Source organism: Moschus berezovskii, chromosome 12 (genome assembly GCF_049115385.1).
Source record: "Moschus berezovskii isolate FMDL1 chromosome 12, NW_MosBer_1.0, whole genome shotgun sequence".
Lineage (NCBI taxonomy): Eukaryota > Metazoa > Chordata > Mammalia > Artiodactyla > Moschidae > Moschus > Moschus berezovskii.
In genome coordinates this window covers 39,191,854-39,205,471 of record NC_142471.1, presented here as the reverse complement: position 1 = coordinate 39,205,471, position 13,618 = coordinate 39,191,854, and the positions used below count along the sequence as shown (strand labels likewise).

The 13,618-nt window shown below is 39.5% G+C and overlaps 1 pseudogene; it reads right to left on the bottom strand.

Annotated features, from left to right (window-relative positions):
- Positions 1–8,009: 8,009 nt before the first annotated feature.
- LOC129555178 (cadherin-1 pseudogene) lies at positions 8,010–10,599 on the bottom strand (annotated as a pseudogene).
- Positions 10,600–13,618: the final 3,019 nt, after the last annotated feature.

Below are 13,618 nucleotides of genomic sequence, written 5' to 3'. Positions count from 1 at the left end.
TAGATGAATGTATCTCCAGTCAGGTCACAATGCACATTAGACTGGCCTGTGACCATGGCTGGAAGAGTTGAAACTGAGTATAGTAGTGTACATGTGTTTGAGAGAGATATTTATGTCTATATCTGATCTTTACATCAGCATACATACTCTAACACACTGTTGGTGCTATTTTGAACAAACTGTTACCAGATCATTAATAAGAAAAAAAGTTTTGTTTTTGTTTTTTAATTTTCCCTTCATTTATTTCTTCTTCAATACTCATCCATTCTGTGTGTAGACCCAAATTTCTGACCTATGTTATTTACCTACTTTCTAAAGAACTTCTTTTTAACATGTCTTATAAAACAAGTCTAGATGGCTGGATGGCATCACTGACTCTGTGGACATGAGTTTGAGTGTACTCCGGGAGTTGGTGATGGACAGGGAGGCCTGGCGTGCTGTGATTCATGGGGTCGCGGAGAGTCGGACACGACTGAGCGACTGAACTGACTGACTGACAACAAATTCAATCTCTTTTTGTTCTTCAGAGAAAGTCTTTATTTTCCTTTACTTCAGTTCAGTTCATTTGTCCGACTCTTTGCCACCCCATGGACTGCAGCACACCAGGTTTCCCTGTCCGTCACTATCTCCTGGAGTTTACTCAAACTCATGTCCATTGAGTCAGTGATGCCATCCAACCATCTCATCCTCTGTTTTCCCCTTCTCCTCCTGCCCTCAATCTTTCCCTGCATCAGGGTCTTTTCAAATGAGTCAGCTCTTCGTATCAGGTGGCCAAAGTATTGGAGTTTCAACTTCAACATCAGTCTAAGGGTAATTTTGTAGGCTATAGAATTCTAAGTTAGTGAGTTTCTCTTTGAACACTTTAAACATTTCTCTCTACTCTCTTCTTATTTCATAGTTTCTGCAAGGTATAATTTTTGCCTTTTTTTTTTTATAGAAAGGTGTTTTTTTTTTTTTTCTCTGCCTTCTTTCAGAATTTTTCCTTTGTCTTTAATTTTCTGTAGTTTGAAAATTATATGCCTAAGTGTAGATGTTTTGGAATATTTCCTGCTTGGTGTTCTCTGAGTTTCCTGAATATGTTGTTTGGTTCCTGGCATTAATTTGATAAAATTCTCAGTCGTTATTGTTTCAAATGCTTTTTCTTTTCTCTCTTTTTTCTTCTCCAGGTATTTCCATTACATGTATGTTATGCCTTTTATTTGTCCCACAGTCCTTGGAAAGTCTGTTCACTTTCTTTCAGTCTTTGCTCTCACTACTTTTCAGTTTCTGACTATTCTATCATTATGCAACTAGTGCGGAGAGTCTTTCATCAACCATGTCTAGTCTACTGTGACCATCAGAGGAATTCTTCATTTTTATTACTGTGATTTTTATCTAGCATTTCTTTTTATTTCTTTCTTAGGATTTCCATCTCTCTGCTTACATTGTCTTATCTGTTGCAGGCCATCTGTCTATCTGTTATGGCCCTTAGTCTATTCATCTTAGTTGCTTTAACTTCCCAGTCTGGTAATTCCACCACCCCTGCCATGTCTGGTTCTAATGCTTGCTCTGTCCCTTCAAATTTTGGTTTTGGCTTTTGGTATGCCTTATAATTTTTTCTTGATAGCCAGACATGTTGTGTTGTACCAGGTAGAGAGAACTGTTTTAAATAGGCCTATAGTAATGTGGTTGCAAGGTGTGGTGGGAGGGGAAGTGTTCTACAGTCCCATGACTAGATCTCAGTCTTCAGAGGGCCTGTGCCTCTAAACTGTGAACATCACTCGTGTTTCTCAGGTTTTTCTCCTACTTTAAATGGGACAGGATAGGTAGATTAGGTTGAGTTAGGTATTGCCTTTCTCAGGGCATTTAGATTCTGATATTATCCCATTTTAGGTTCTGGTTAACTATAGTTTCCCCCAAGTGCAGGCCTTGTTAAGAATAACAGAGTCCTCTAATGTATTTTAAAATGATTCCCTTTCCCTTCTTCCTGCACAGTAGTTTGACCTGTGTCTTCCCTGTTTTATGAATCCAAGAACAGTTGGTTTTTCAGTCTGTTCAGCTTTTTACTTGTTATTTGTATGGAGTGGTGACTCCCAACCTCCTTACATGTGAAACTAGAAACTTCACATCCTATGTATAACTTTGTACTTTTTTCTAAACTAATTTCCTCTAATAAATATAGATCTGTATGTCTTAAAATGTACCATTTGACTAGACCTTGATGTGATAATGAAGTAGTAGAGGTTTAGTCTGCTCCTGTCATTTTATAGGTGAAGAGAATGAGGCCCCTCAGGGAGCAGTGACATACCCAAGTTCCTGCAGCCAGTGATCATTCAAGGCTGAAGCTCACTGAGGGTTCTTCCCATCCCGGTAGCTTTTTCTTCAACAGATAGAAAGGGAGTGAGAGTGGCTCTAACAAGCCTCTCCTGACTCACAGTATGTGTAAATAAGGAGCGTGAAAGACAAAAACAGTGACCACATGTTGCAAAACCTGAATGCACCAAGAGATATTCACTTGATACATATATTGAATTTTTAAAAAATAATAAATGACTACTCCATATTCACAAATCAGATCAAAAGTGACTTCTTAAGAGAATCCCCACTGCATAGAATAATTTTCTCCTTCATTTACATTCCTATTTCACTTTGTTTTAACTACACTATGACATTTACCACATTTTATTTTAATTTCCTTTTCAAATGTCACCCACCAACTAGTTGGGGACTATATTAAGCAGAGCAGCATTTATTATTCCTCTTTCTAGTCCTAATATCTAACTCTGGCCCATAATAGTTGATCAATATATTAATATATTTTGTGAATTGAATTGCTATGTGCTTTCATCACAAGTAGCTTTAAGCATGTAGATTTTCTCAAATTTTGCAAAAGCGTGAAGGTTGAACTTCTTTCAAAAGAACCATTTAATAAATGTTTATTCATTACTAGCTCCTCTTTATGCACTGTGTTAAGAGTAAAGATAGATATCATTCTTGTCTTCAGTGGACTTTCATGTTAATGGGGAATATAGAAAAAAATCAATAAACACAATATGATAAAGCTGTAGTACAGAAGTATGTAGACATAGGCCAGGCAACTCATACACTGAGGAACTCTCCCAATAAACTTCCAAGAAAATGGTAAAATTTGAGGTGGGCCTTGGCAAAGAGATACAAACTTAACCATATACTTATGGTAGGAAAAGTTCTTCCATTCAGGAAAAGAAATGTATCTTAAATAGACATGAGAATATGGGTGGCAAGGGGAAGAGACCAGGATAGTGTGATTGGGACAAAAGTAAGTCTGAGAAGTGAGGATTAATAGTCAAGCAAACAAATTCTTGCCAAACTGTGCAATGGGGTAGCAGGAAGTGGATATAAGCTTTCAGGTTTTTGGTAGGAGTGCTGAATTTTATAGTTATTTTTAAAATTTTTTGGCCACATCATGTGGCATGTGGGATCCTAGTCCCCCAGTGAGAGATCAACTCATGCCCCTGCATTGGAAACATGGAGTCTTAACCACGGACTTGAAGGGAATTCCCAAGAGTGTTGGTTTTTAGCCACTAATATTAGTTGTGAATTTTCCTTCCCCCAGTGTTTTCCTACATTAATTACTCTCTCTCTCTTTATATATATACATATGACATTCTTACCTGCTCAGTTAATCCTGATGGAAATGAACCAGAATTATTAGTTTCTCACTTCTTGTCACCCACTTAACCAAAAATCTTGAACACATTCACTTCTCCCTGTCTCCACTGTCACTGCCTGAGTCCAATTACCTACTGTGACTGTAACCTAATCTTCATTGTTATCATCCTTTTTCCCTATTTCCGTTCTCTTGTCCTTTAAGGAAATTCTTATACAAAAACCCCAGTCAAATCTCTTATAAATGTCAAATGAAAAGTGTTTCCTCTACTACTTCTATTCTTTATGTCTTAATTCTTGTAGAATAATAATCAAATTCCTTATCTTAATCTATATTCTCGCATGCTGTGGCTCATGCTTTCATCGCCAGCATAACTGTATGACACTATTCCCCAGGTTCATCATGCAGCAGTCACAGTGACCTGGTTTCAGTTTTCTCACATGCGTTTTTTCTCTCTCTTTCCTTATTCTTCATAGGACTAGCTCCTTTTCATCCTTCAAGCCTCATTTTAAATCTCATACTCTTGGAGTCTTCTTCAAACATATAAAGCAGATTGCTTTGATTTATTTTTAAACTTATTTATTCTCACTTTCAAACTAAAATATAGATATAGAAAACTACTATAGAATGCGTATACAATTAATTATTGTGAGACTAACATCTTTGTTAGCAGTTGACCAATCAGTTCAAACCTAGAGGAGGAAATGGCAACCCACTTCAATATTGCTTGGAATTTTAATAAGCATTTCCTTGCACTGCTTTAGTTTTATCGTACAAGTAGTACTCCCAAGGCTTCCCAGGTGGCTCAGTGGTAAAGAATCTACCTGCCCATATGGGAGACACAGGAGATGTAGGTTCAATCCATGGGTCAGGAAGATCCTTTGAAGCAGAAAATGGCAACCCACTTCAGCATTCTTGCCGAAAAATTCCATGGACCAAGAAGCTTGGTAGATTACTGTCCCTGGGGTTGCAAAAAGTTGGACACAACTCAGTGACTGAGAATGTATACACATATCTCCCTAAATCTTATTCTGTAGCCTCATCTATTTGTCTCTGTTTTGTTTTGATGTATCTATCCAATGGATTTGATTTATAGGTTATGCTTTCATCATTTTTTCCTTATGTTTTATTTTTTAAAATTGAAGTGTAATTTGCATAAAATGAAATATACAGATTGTAAATGTACATTTCAATAAACTGTTTCAAATCTATGCTTCTCTCTAACCACCAAGTCATCATCTCAAAAAGTTTCCCCATATGTTTCCAGGTTCTTTCATTCAGCATAATGCTGTTTCAAGTATTAGCCATCCATCTTCTTTCATCACTAAATAATATTCCATTCCACAAATATACTGTATTATTTTTTATCCATTCTTTTGTTCATGGACACATGGATTGATTTCAACTTTGAGAAAGCATCAGTAAAATGTGGATATTCTTATGCAGGTCTTTTAATGAATGTGTTTTCATTTCTCTTGGGAAAATTTCTAAAGTGAAATTGTTGGATTGTGTAGTAAGCATATGTTAAACTTTATAAGAAACCAACTGTTTTTCACAATATTTGTACCATTTTACATTCCAACCAGTAATACATGAGCCTATCAGTTGCTTCACAAATTTGCCAACAATTGGAATGGAATAGCCATTCTAGTGGGTGTGTGGTGGTATCACACTGTGGTTTGTTTTACATTTATCTGATGATTAATTCACTGAACATCTTACCATGTGCCTTTTGGAGAACATTATTTGTGAAGTGTCTGTTCAAGGTTTCCCCTATTTTAATTGGATAGTGGATTATTTCATCTATTTTTATGTTGTAGAAGTGCTTTATACACAGATATGTATGTGTTCACACACACACACACACAGCCCTTGCGCACATATATATATGTCAGCAGGTGTAATGGTGGATGTGTGTCAGATATATTGAGAATATTTTCCCCAAGTCTGTACCTTGTCTATTTTCTTACAAGTGTTTTTTGAGGAAACTATTAATTATGTGTAATTAATTGACTTTTTATTTGATGTTTAGTACTTTTTGTGCATCCATGAAATTGTTATCCACTCCAAGGTCATAAAAATATCCACCAGTATTTTTATCTAGAATTTTCATTAGTTTAGCTTTTACGTTTATTTATATTGTAAATCTCACATTAGTTTGTGTGTATAGTATCATATCGAGAAGGCAATGGCAGCCCACTCCAGTACTCTTGGCCTGGAAAATCCCATGGATGGAGGAGCCTGGTAGGCTGCGGTCCATGGGGTCGCAAAGAGTCAGACACGACTGAGTGACTTCACTTTCACTTTTATGCATTGGAGCAGGAAATGGCAACCCACTCCAGTGTTCTTGCCTGGAGAATCCCAGGGATGGAGGAGCTGCCATCTATGGGGTCGCACAGAGTTGGACATGACTGAGCAACTTTCACTTCACTTCACTTCACTTCACTATACCTTTAGAAAAGTGGTATTTACTGATCACTTTTTTATTAGTATATGGAAATATGGTATATAGAAATAGTAAAAAAAAAAAAAAATGATGCTTTCAAATTGTGGTGTTGGACCGAGGAAACCAGAATTGAAAGAGACATGTGTACTTCAGTGTTCATCGCAGCACTGTTTATAATAGCCAGGACATGGAAGTAACCTAGCACTGGCAGAGGAATGGATAAGAAAGCTGCGGTACTTATACACAATGGAATATTACTCAAGCATTAAAAAGAATGCATTTGAATCAATTCTAATGAGGTGGATGAAACTGGAGCCTATTATACAGAGTGAAGTAAGCCAGAAAGAAAAACACCAATACAGTATACTAACACATATATATGGAATTTAGAAAGATAGTAATGATGACCCTATATGCAAGACAGAAAAAGAGACACAGATATAAAGAACAGTCTTTTGGACTCTGTGGGAGAAGATGAGGGTTGGATGATTTGCGAGAATAGCATTGAAACATGTACATTATCATATGTGAAACAGATCACCAGTTCAGGTTTGATGTATGAGACAGGGTTCTCAGGGCTGGTGCACTGGGATGACCCTGAGGAATGGGATGGGGAGGGAGATGGGAGGGGGGTTCAGGATGGGGAACACATGTACACCCATGGCTGATTCATGTCAATGTATGGCAAAAACCACTACAATACTGTAAAGTAATTAGCCTCCAATTAAAAGAAATAAATTAAAAAACAAAACAAATTGTGGTGTTGGAGAAGACTCTTGAAAGTACCTTGGACTACAGAGACATCAAATCAGTCAATCCTACACAGGAAATCAACCCTGAATATACATTGGAAGGATTGATGCTAAAGCTGATGCTTTACTACTTTGGCTACCTAATGTGAAGAGCCTACTCATTGGAAAAGACCTGGATGCTGGAAAAAACTGAGGACAGGAGGAGAAGGGGGTGATAGAGGATGAGATGGTTGGATGGCATCACTGACATAGTGGACATGAATTTGAGTGAGCTCTGGGAGATGGTGAAGAACAGGGAAGCCTGGTGGGCTGTAGTCCATGGGGTCACAAGGAGTCATATATAACTTAGGAACTGAACAACAACATATAGAAATAAATTAATCTTACTATATTCACATTTTAACTTTCATTAATAATAGTAATTCTAATAGTAGAATTTATTCCTTTTTGACAGATTCCTTTCTTAGGATTTTAAACCTAAACCATCAAGCAGTCAGCAAATAAAGACATTTTTGTATCTGTGCATTTTATTTCTGTTTTCTTCTAGTAACTCATTCCTGATGGGAGGGTTATAAAAATTAAGTGAGGAAACACCTTATAAAGTGAGAATAAGTATTTTTGCTGTTTTTCCTTTCTGAATGAAAGAAGTCACTCAGTCGTGTCCGACTCTTTGCGACCCCATGGACTGTAGCCCACCAGGCTCCTCCATCCATGAAATTCTCCAGTCAAGAGTCCTGGAGTGGGTTGCCACTTCTTTCTCCTATATATACGTATATATATATATATATATATATAGGATTGCCACTTCCTTCTCCTATATATGTGTGTGTGTATATATATATATATGTATATACACACACACAATAGGGAAATTGACCCCTCCCCTTTCTTTTAAAAATGAGACAAAGCCCTTAAGGAAATCTGCAAGTTCCTAACAGAACCTTATAAGACTGAAAATATTCTTTTGAAGTATTAAAATTTAGGGGTCTTTTGGACGTCATCACCATGTCAAGAGTGATGAAAGGAAAAAGATTATTCAAGGAATAAGTCTAAATTGTTCTAGTACACAGATTATATCTATAAAGTGGAAATCAGGACCATGCTATCACTGATCAGTCTCTTCTCCAGAAACGTATCCCAAGTGAAGGGAGCTGACAAACAACCAGGAGTATGTTTCCCGCATTTTCCATCACATGAGTGTAGGGACCCATCTCTCTTCCCATCATTCTTGAGTCCCTTAGTCATCCTTGCCGCCTCCATACATGTCCGCCAGCTTCTTGAAGCGATTGCCCCATTCATTCAGGTAGTCATCGTCCTGGTCTTGGTCTGACTCTGAGGAGTTCAGGGAGCTCAGACTAGCAGCTTCAGAACCATTTGCTTCATAATCAAACACCAGCAGAGAGTCATAAGGTGGGGCGGTGGGGTCACTATCAGCTGCCTTCAGGTTTTCATCAATAAAGTTTCCGATTTCATCAGGATTGGCAGGGCGGGGTCGGTATTGGGGCACACTCATGAGGGTTGGTGCCACGTCATTGCGAGTCACTTCAGGCCGAGCATCCAGGCCCCTATGTAACTGGCTCAAGTCAAAGTCCTGGTCTTCCTCTCCACCTCCCTCTTCATCATAGTAATACACATTGTCCCGGGTGTCGTCTTCTGGGGGCAGTAAGGGCTCTTTGACCACCCTTCTCCCCCGAACAAGTAGCAGAAGCAGCAGAACAAGGATCAGAAAAGCAAGGATGCCTCCAAGGATCCCGAGGATGGCAGGAACTTGCAACCCTGCTTCAGCATAGACCATGACCTTCCTGCAGTTGCTGACGATCCCACCACAGTCACACATGTGCACGTCAAGTGTGATCACCTGGTCTTTGTTCTGGCTGTCTATAAGCTTGAGATTGATTTTGTGGTCACCTACCTCTAAGGTTTTCTCTGGCTTCAAAATCAGAGATTCACGTTCTTGGTCATTGTACTCAATGGTCCAGTTGACACTCGCCCCGTATGTCAGTTCTGCTGTGAAGGGGGAGGTGTTCGGGGGGAGATCGGGATCAATGATGTCGATGATGTGAGGCTCGGGATTCCTCTGGCAGAAATCCATGGCCTGGGGTTCTGGTACGGGGCCATTGTCATTCACATCATCGAGGAACAGGAGCAGGGTGCCTGTCCACAGTGGCAGGTGGAGACCCATTGTCAGTGGCTATAATGAGGGCCATGTATGTGCTGTTCTTCACATGCTTGACATCCTCTCTGTCTAACTCAGTCCAAGTGGAAATGGCACCAGTGTCCAGATTAATCTACAGCCAGTTGGCAGCATCCCTCCAAATCCGATACATGATCTTTAGTTCCATAAATGTGTCTGGCTCCCGGGTGGTATAGGATGTGATCTTCAGGTCCACGCCAAAGTCCTCGGGCACTTCCACTCTCTTTAGAGGAGGCACAAAGATGGGGGCTTCATTCACATCTATCACATCCACAGTGACGGTCGCTGTGGAAGTGGGGAGAGTGACTTCAAAGGGGGCCACATTTGTCACTGCCACGTACAGGATATACTGCTACTTGGCCTCAAAATCCAAGCCCTTAGTTGTTTTCAGAGTGCCTTCATTGGTGACTGGGTCTGTGATGACGATAAATTGCTTCTCGTTATAGTTTAATACTGTGTAAACAGCCTCCCATGCCGGGGTGTTGGGAATATCGGCATAGGTCACTGTGAGTATGGTGATGGCCATGTTAGCCTCGTTCTCAGGCACCGACCCCATGTACATGGTCGGGTCGAAGCTGGGAGCATTATCATAGATGTCCAGGACCGTGATAATGGCCATTCCAGTTGTGCTCAAGCCTCCGCCGTTAAGGTCTGCTGCTTGGACCTTCAGGGTGTATGTGGGAAAATTCTCCCGGTCCAGTCCGGTGGTGAGCACACTGATGACGCCTGTTTCCTTGTTGATGGTGAACATTTCGTTGTGCTGCAGCATAGGCTCTTGGATGAGGATTTTGTAAGCGATGGCAGCGTTGTAGGTGTTCACGTCGTCATCTGCATTTGTGGCCATGACCTGCATCACAGAGGTTCCTGGAAGAGCGCCTTCCAGGACAGACCCCTTGAAGACCTCCTGGGTGAACTGGGGCTTGTTGTCGTTCTGGTCGGTCATGGTGATCACAATCTCCATAGGCTCTTCAATGGCTTGTCCATTTGAAGACACAGCATGAGATAAGGGAATGTACTTGGCAATGTGTTCTCTATCCAGAGGCTGTGTTACTTTTAACCATCCTGTTTCTCTTTCAATAATAAAAACACCGATAGCAGGTGTGTCAGCTCCTTGGCAGGTGATGCTGTAGAAAACTTTGGTTTCTTTTTCCCTGTTAGATTTGATCTGGACCAGCGGCTTAGGAAATGGGCCTTTCTCATTTTCTGGGCAGCTGATAGGAGGAATAACCCAGTCTTTCTTCTGTCTCCTGAGACCATGGTGGGGGCCAGGAAATGTGAGCACTTCCATCTGGGTTCCAGAGGGAGAGTCATGATGACGATGGTGGTGATGGTGGTGTGCTGATACCTTCAGTGTCACTTTGGTGGAGAGCTTCCTGTGGGTGGAGTCCCAGGCATGGACAAGAAAACTTAGCTCTGGACGATGAAGGTGTACAGGCCGTTTGACTGTAACCATGCCATCTGTGTGCACTTTGAATCGGGTGTCGTCAGAAACATAGACTGTCCTTGGTAGGCCAGCACATGCTTCAAAACTCCCTCTGCCCAGGACTCGCCCTCTCTCCAAGTTCCACCGGGGCACATATCAACCAGCCCTGACTACAATCAGTCAGTGTGTCCATTCTTATTTTTTCCTCTCTGGGAACACCATGTCCACCAGAATGGATGGACTGACTTCCTGGATTACCAAAGGTAGGACTGAAAGGGTTTTATTTCATTAGAGAGCAGCTGAGTAAAGGGGAGGCTTCTCGGCTGGCCTCCAAAAGAGAATCCATCAGCAGGATTTGGCCAATTACTACAAGTTTTCGTAAATCAATGCTTTCTTTAAGGCTGCCTCTGAGAGGGTCCCTGGCTTGTAAGTTTCCCACTGTGGTTCATAGCCAGAGTTTTTCTTAGTGTTGGCTGGCTTTGATATCCCAGGAGACGTGTGAGAAACTGTGGTCCAGGCTGAATTAAGGTCAGAAGAAATGAAAAAATGCAATTACAGTGGAGACACATCCTATTTTCTTATCATCTTGATTTTGGTGTATGGCTGTGTTCGCTTCAATATTGTGCAAACTTGATAATTAGTTCCTTGAAGATTTCTGGTATTGACTTGAATTAAATTGAGGAAAAAAACTTTCACCAAGCATCGTCGGATCTGGATATAGAGGAATGAATGTGTAATACAATGTGAATAAAGGAAAACAGAAGTAAATGCACAAGAGCCTAGAAATAGAATGAGTTGTTAAAAGAGTATGAAAAAGGGGGGAAAAAGCTGAAAAGAAGTTGTAAAACATATACTGAAAATCTACCACATGACATGCATTTTATATATATGTTGCCTTTCATAGCCTTTCTTTAGCTCACGGAAAAGTTAATGCATGCTCATTTTCTGCAAATTTGTAAATTACATTTGTCAGTTGTAATTCAAAGATAAAACTTGCCTGAAAGCTCTTTTATATCATCGTTAATATCATGTCATATTGTTTTTAACTGTTTCTTTGACATCACTCACATCCATCTATATATGTCTATCATCTATTATATAACACGGTGTATCACAATTTAGACCAGAAACAGCACATTGTTCTGTATTGTAGTGTTAGTCACCCAGTCCTGTCCAACTCTTTGTGACCCCATGGACTGGGGCCCACCAGGCTCCTCTGTCCATGGGATTTCCCAGGCAAGAATACTGGAGTGGGTAGCCATATCCTTCTTCAGGGCATCTTCCCAACCCAGGGATTGAACCTGGGTCTCCTGCATTGCAGGTGGATTCTTTACTGTCTGAGCCACCAAGTAATGTATGTTAAATAAAATCTGTAACTTAGATTTTATTTAATATACAATTTTAATCAACTTTATTAAGGTATAATTTATATAAAAGGCCAGTCATTTGAAGTTGACATTTGGGAACTGATAAACTTAGGCACCCATTAACCATAGCCCCATTCAAGATGTCGAACATTTCCATTACCTCAGAATGTTCTTTTATGGCTTTTGCATTAAAGCATCCCTTACTGCTGCTTCAGGCAATCAATGATTTCCAAAGCTATGAAGCAGTTTAATACATGTATGTATATACATTAGCTATAGATTAATTTTAGACAGTTTTATGGATTCTATAATTTCATATAAATTGGATATTATAAGTACTCTGATTTATTTTGCATACTGTTTTTGATATTCATTCATGTTTGCTTTTATATGTATGTGTTCACTCATTTTACTGCTTGAGAGTCCCTTGTACTGCAAGGAGATCCAACCAGTCCATTATAAAGGAGATCAATCCTAGGTGTTCATTGGAAGGACTGATGCCAAAGCTGAAACTCCAATACTTTGGCCACCTCATGCAACGAGTTGACTCACTGGAAAAGACTCTGATGCTGGGAAAGGTTGGAGGCAGGAGGAGAAGGGGACGACAGAGAATGAGATGGCTGGATGGCATCACCGACTCTGTGGACATGAGTTTGAGTGAACTCCAGGAGTTGGTGATGGACAGGGAGGTCTGGCATGCTGTGATTCATGGGGTCGCGGAGAGTTGGACACGACTAAGTGACTGAACTGAACTGAACTGAACTGAGCACTTAATTGTATGAATATACCACCATATTATTTATATGCAAGTCTGGATTTCATTTGTTAATATTTGATCTGGAACTTTTAAATCTATGTTCGTGACTAATTCTGGTCTATAATTTAAATTTTCTAGAAATCCTTTGTCAGCTTTAGGCATAGTATTTTACTGTTGTTCTGCCTTCATAAAATGTTTAGGGAAGGGCTCCCCATTTCTTTATTATGATTATTAGCAGAAAGCTTTATGAGAGCAATCTAGTTCCTAGTATGAATTTACCAGTTTCTCAGATTAATGGAGAATTTTTATTCTTTATTGTTTTCATACAGTATTTCTCACATAGTATTTCATGGAAGAGCATTTCTTGATTGATTGAAAGATTCTTTAAACAAATTCCTAGTTTTAATTGTTTAGAGGCATTGCTTTAATTTTTTTCCCTAGCTCCACAATAGTTTACATAACATGTAAAAAAATAGTCTATGTCAAAACTTGGAATAAGCTTCAAAGCTTTTTTCATATCACTTCATTGGATATACCTTCTATATTTTGATATGTTGTTTTCTCAGTCATTATTTTGAAAATAATATACTAGTGTGATTTGGTTTCTTAACTCAGGAGAGAGTATGGGAGCTTGAGCATTTTGATTTTGTTTTTATCACTTTTGTATTTTATTTATAATTTAGTGTCACTATATCTAAAGAGAATGGTCTATAATAATTTTGCCTTCACATATACAATGGAGTATGGAAAATAGGGAAAAAAACTGGTATAACAGCAAGAAAAATACTGGGCAAAAAGCAGGATTTGCCTATGAGCATGCTTCTTTCTCCTATTTGCTTTTGTTTCAAAATCTTAAACCTGCTTAGGAGATTATATTGAATATCCAGGTGTGTGAATCAGGATAGAGTGAGCATCTGTAAAGAGGTGGAAGAAACAAAGACTCTCCTGGATGAAAAAGCTAATTGGAGCCTGGGACAAGGGGGAAAGAAGTCCAGGATTCTTCTCCTTCAAAGAGGGACTGTATTCTGTTGTCTTGCTAATGCTGAAAAAT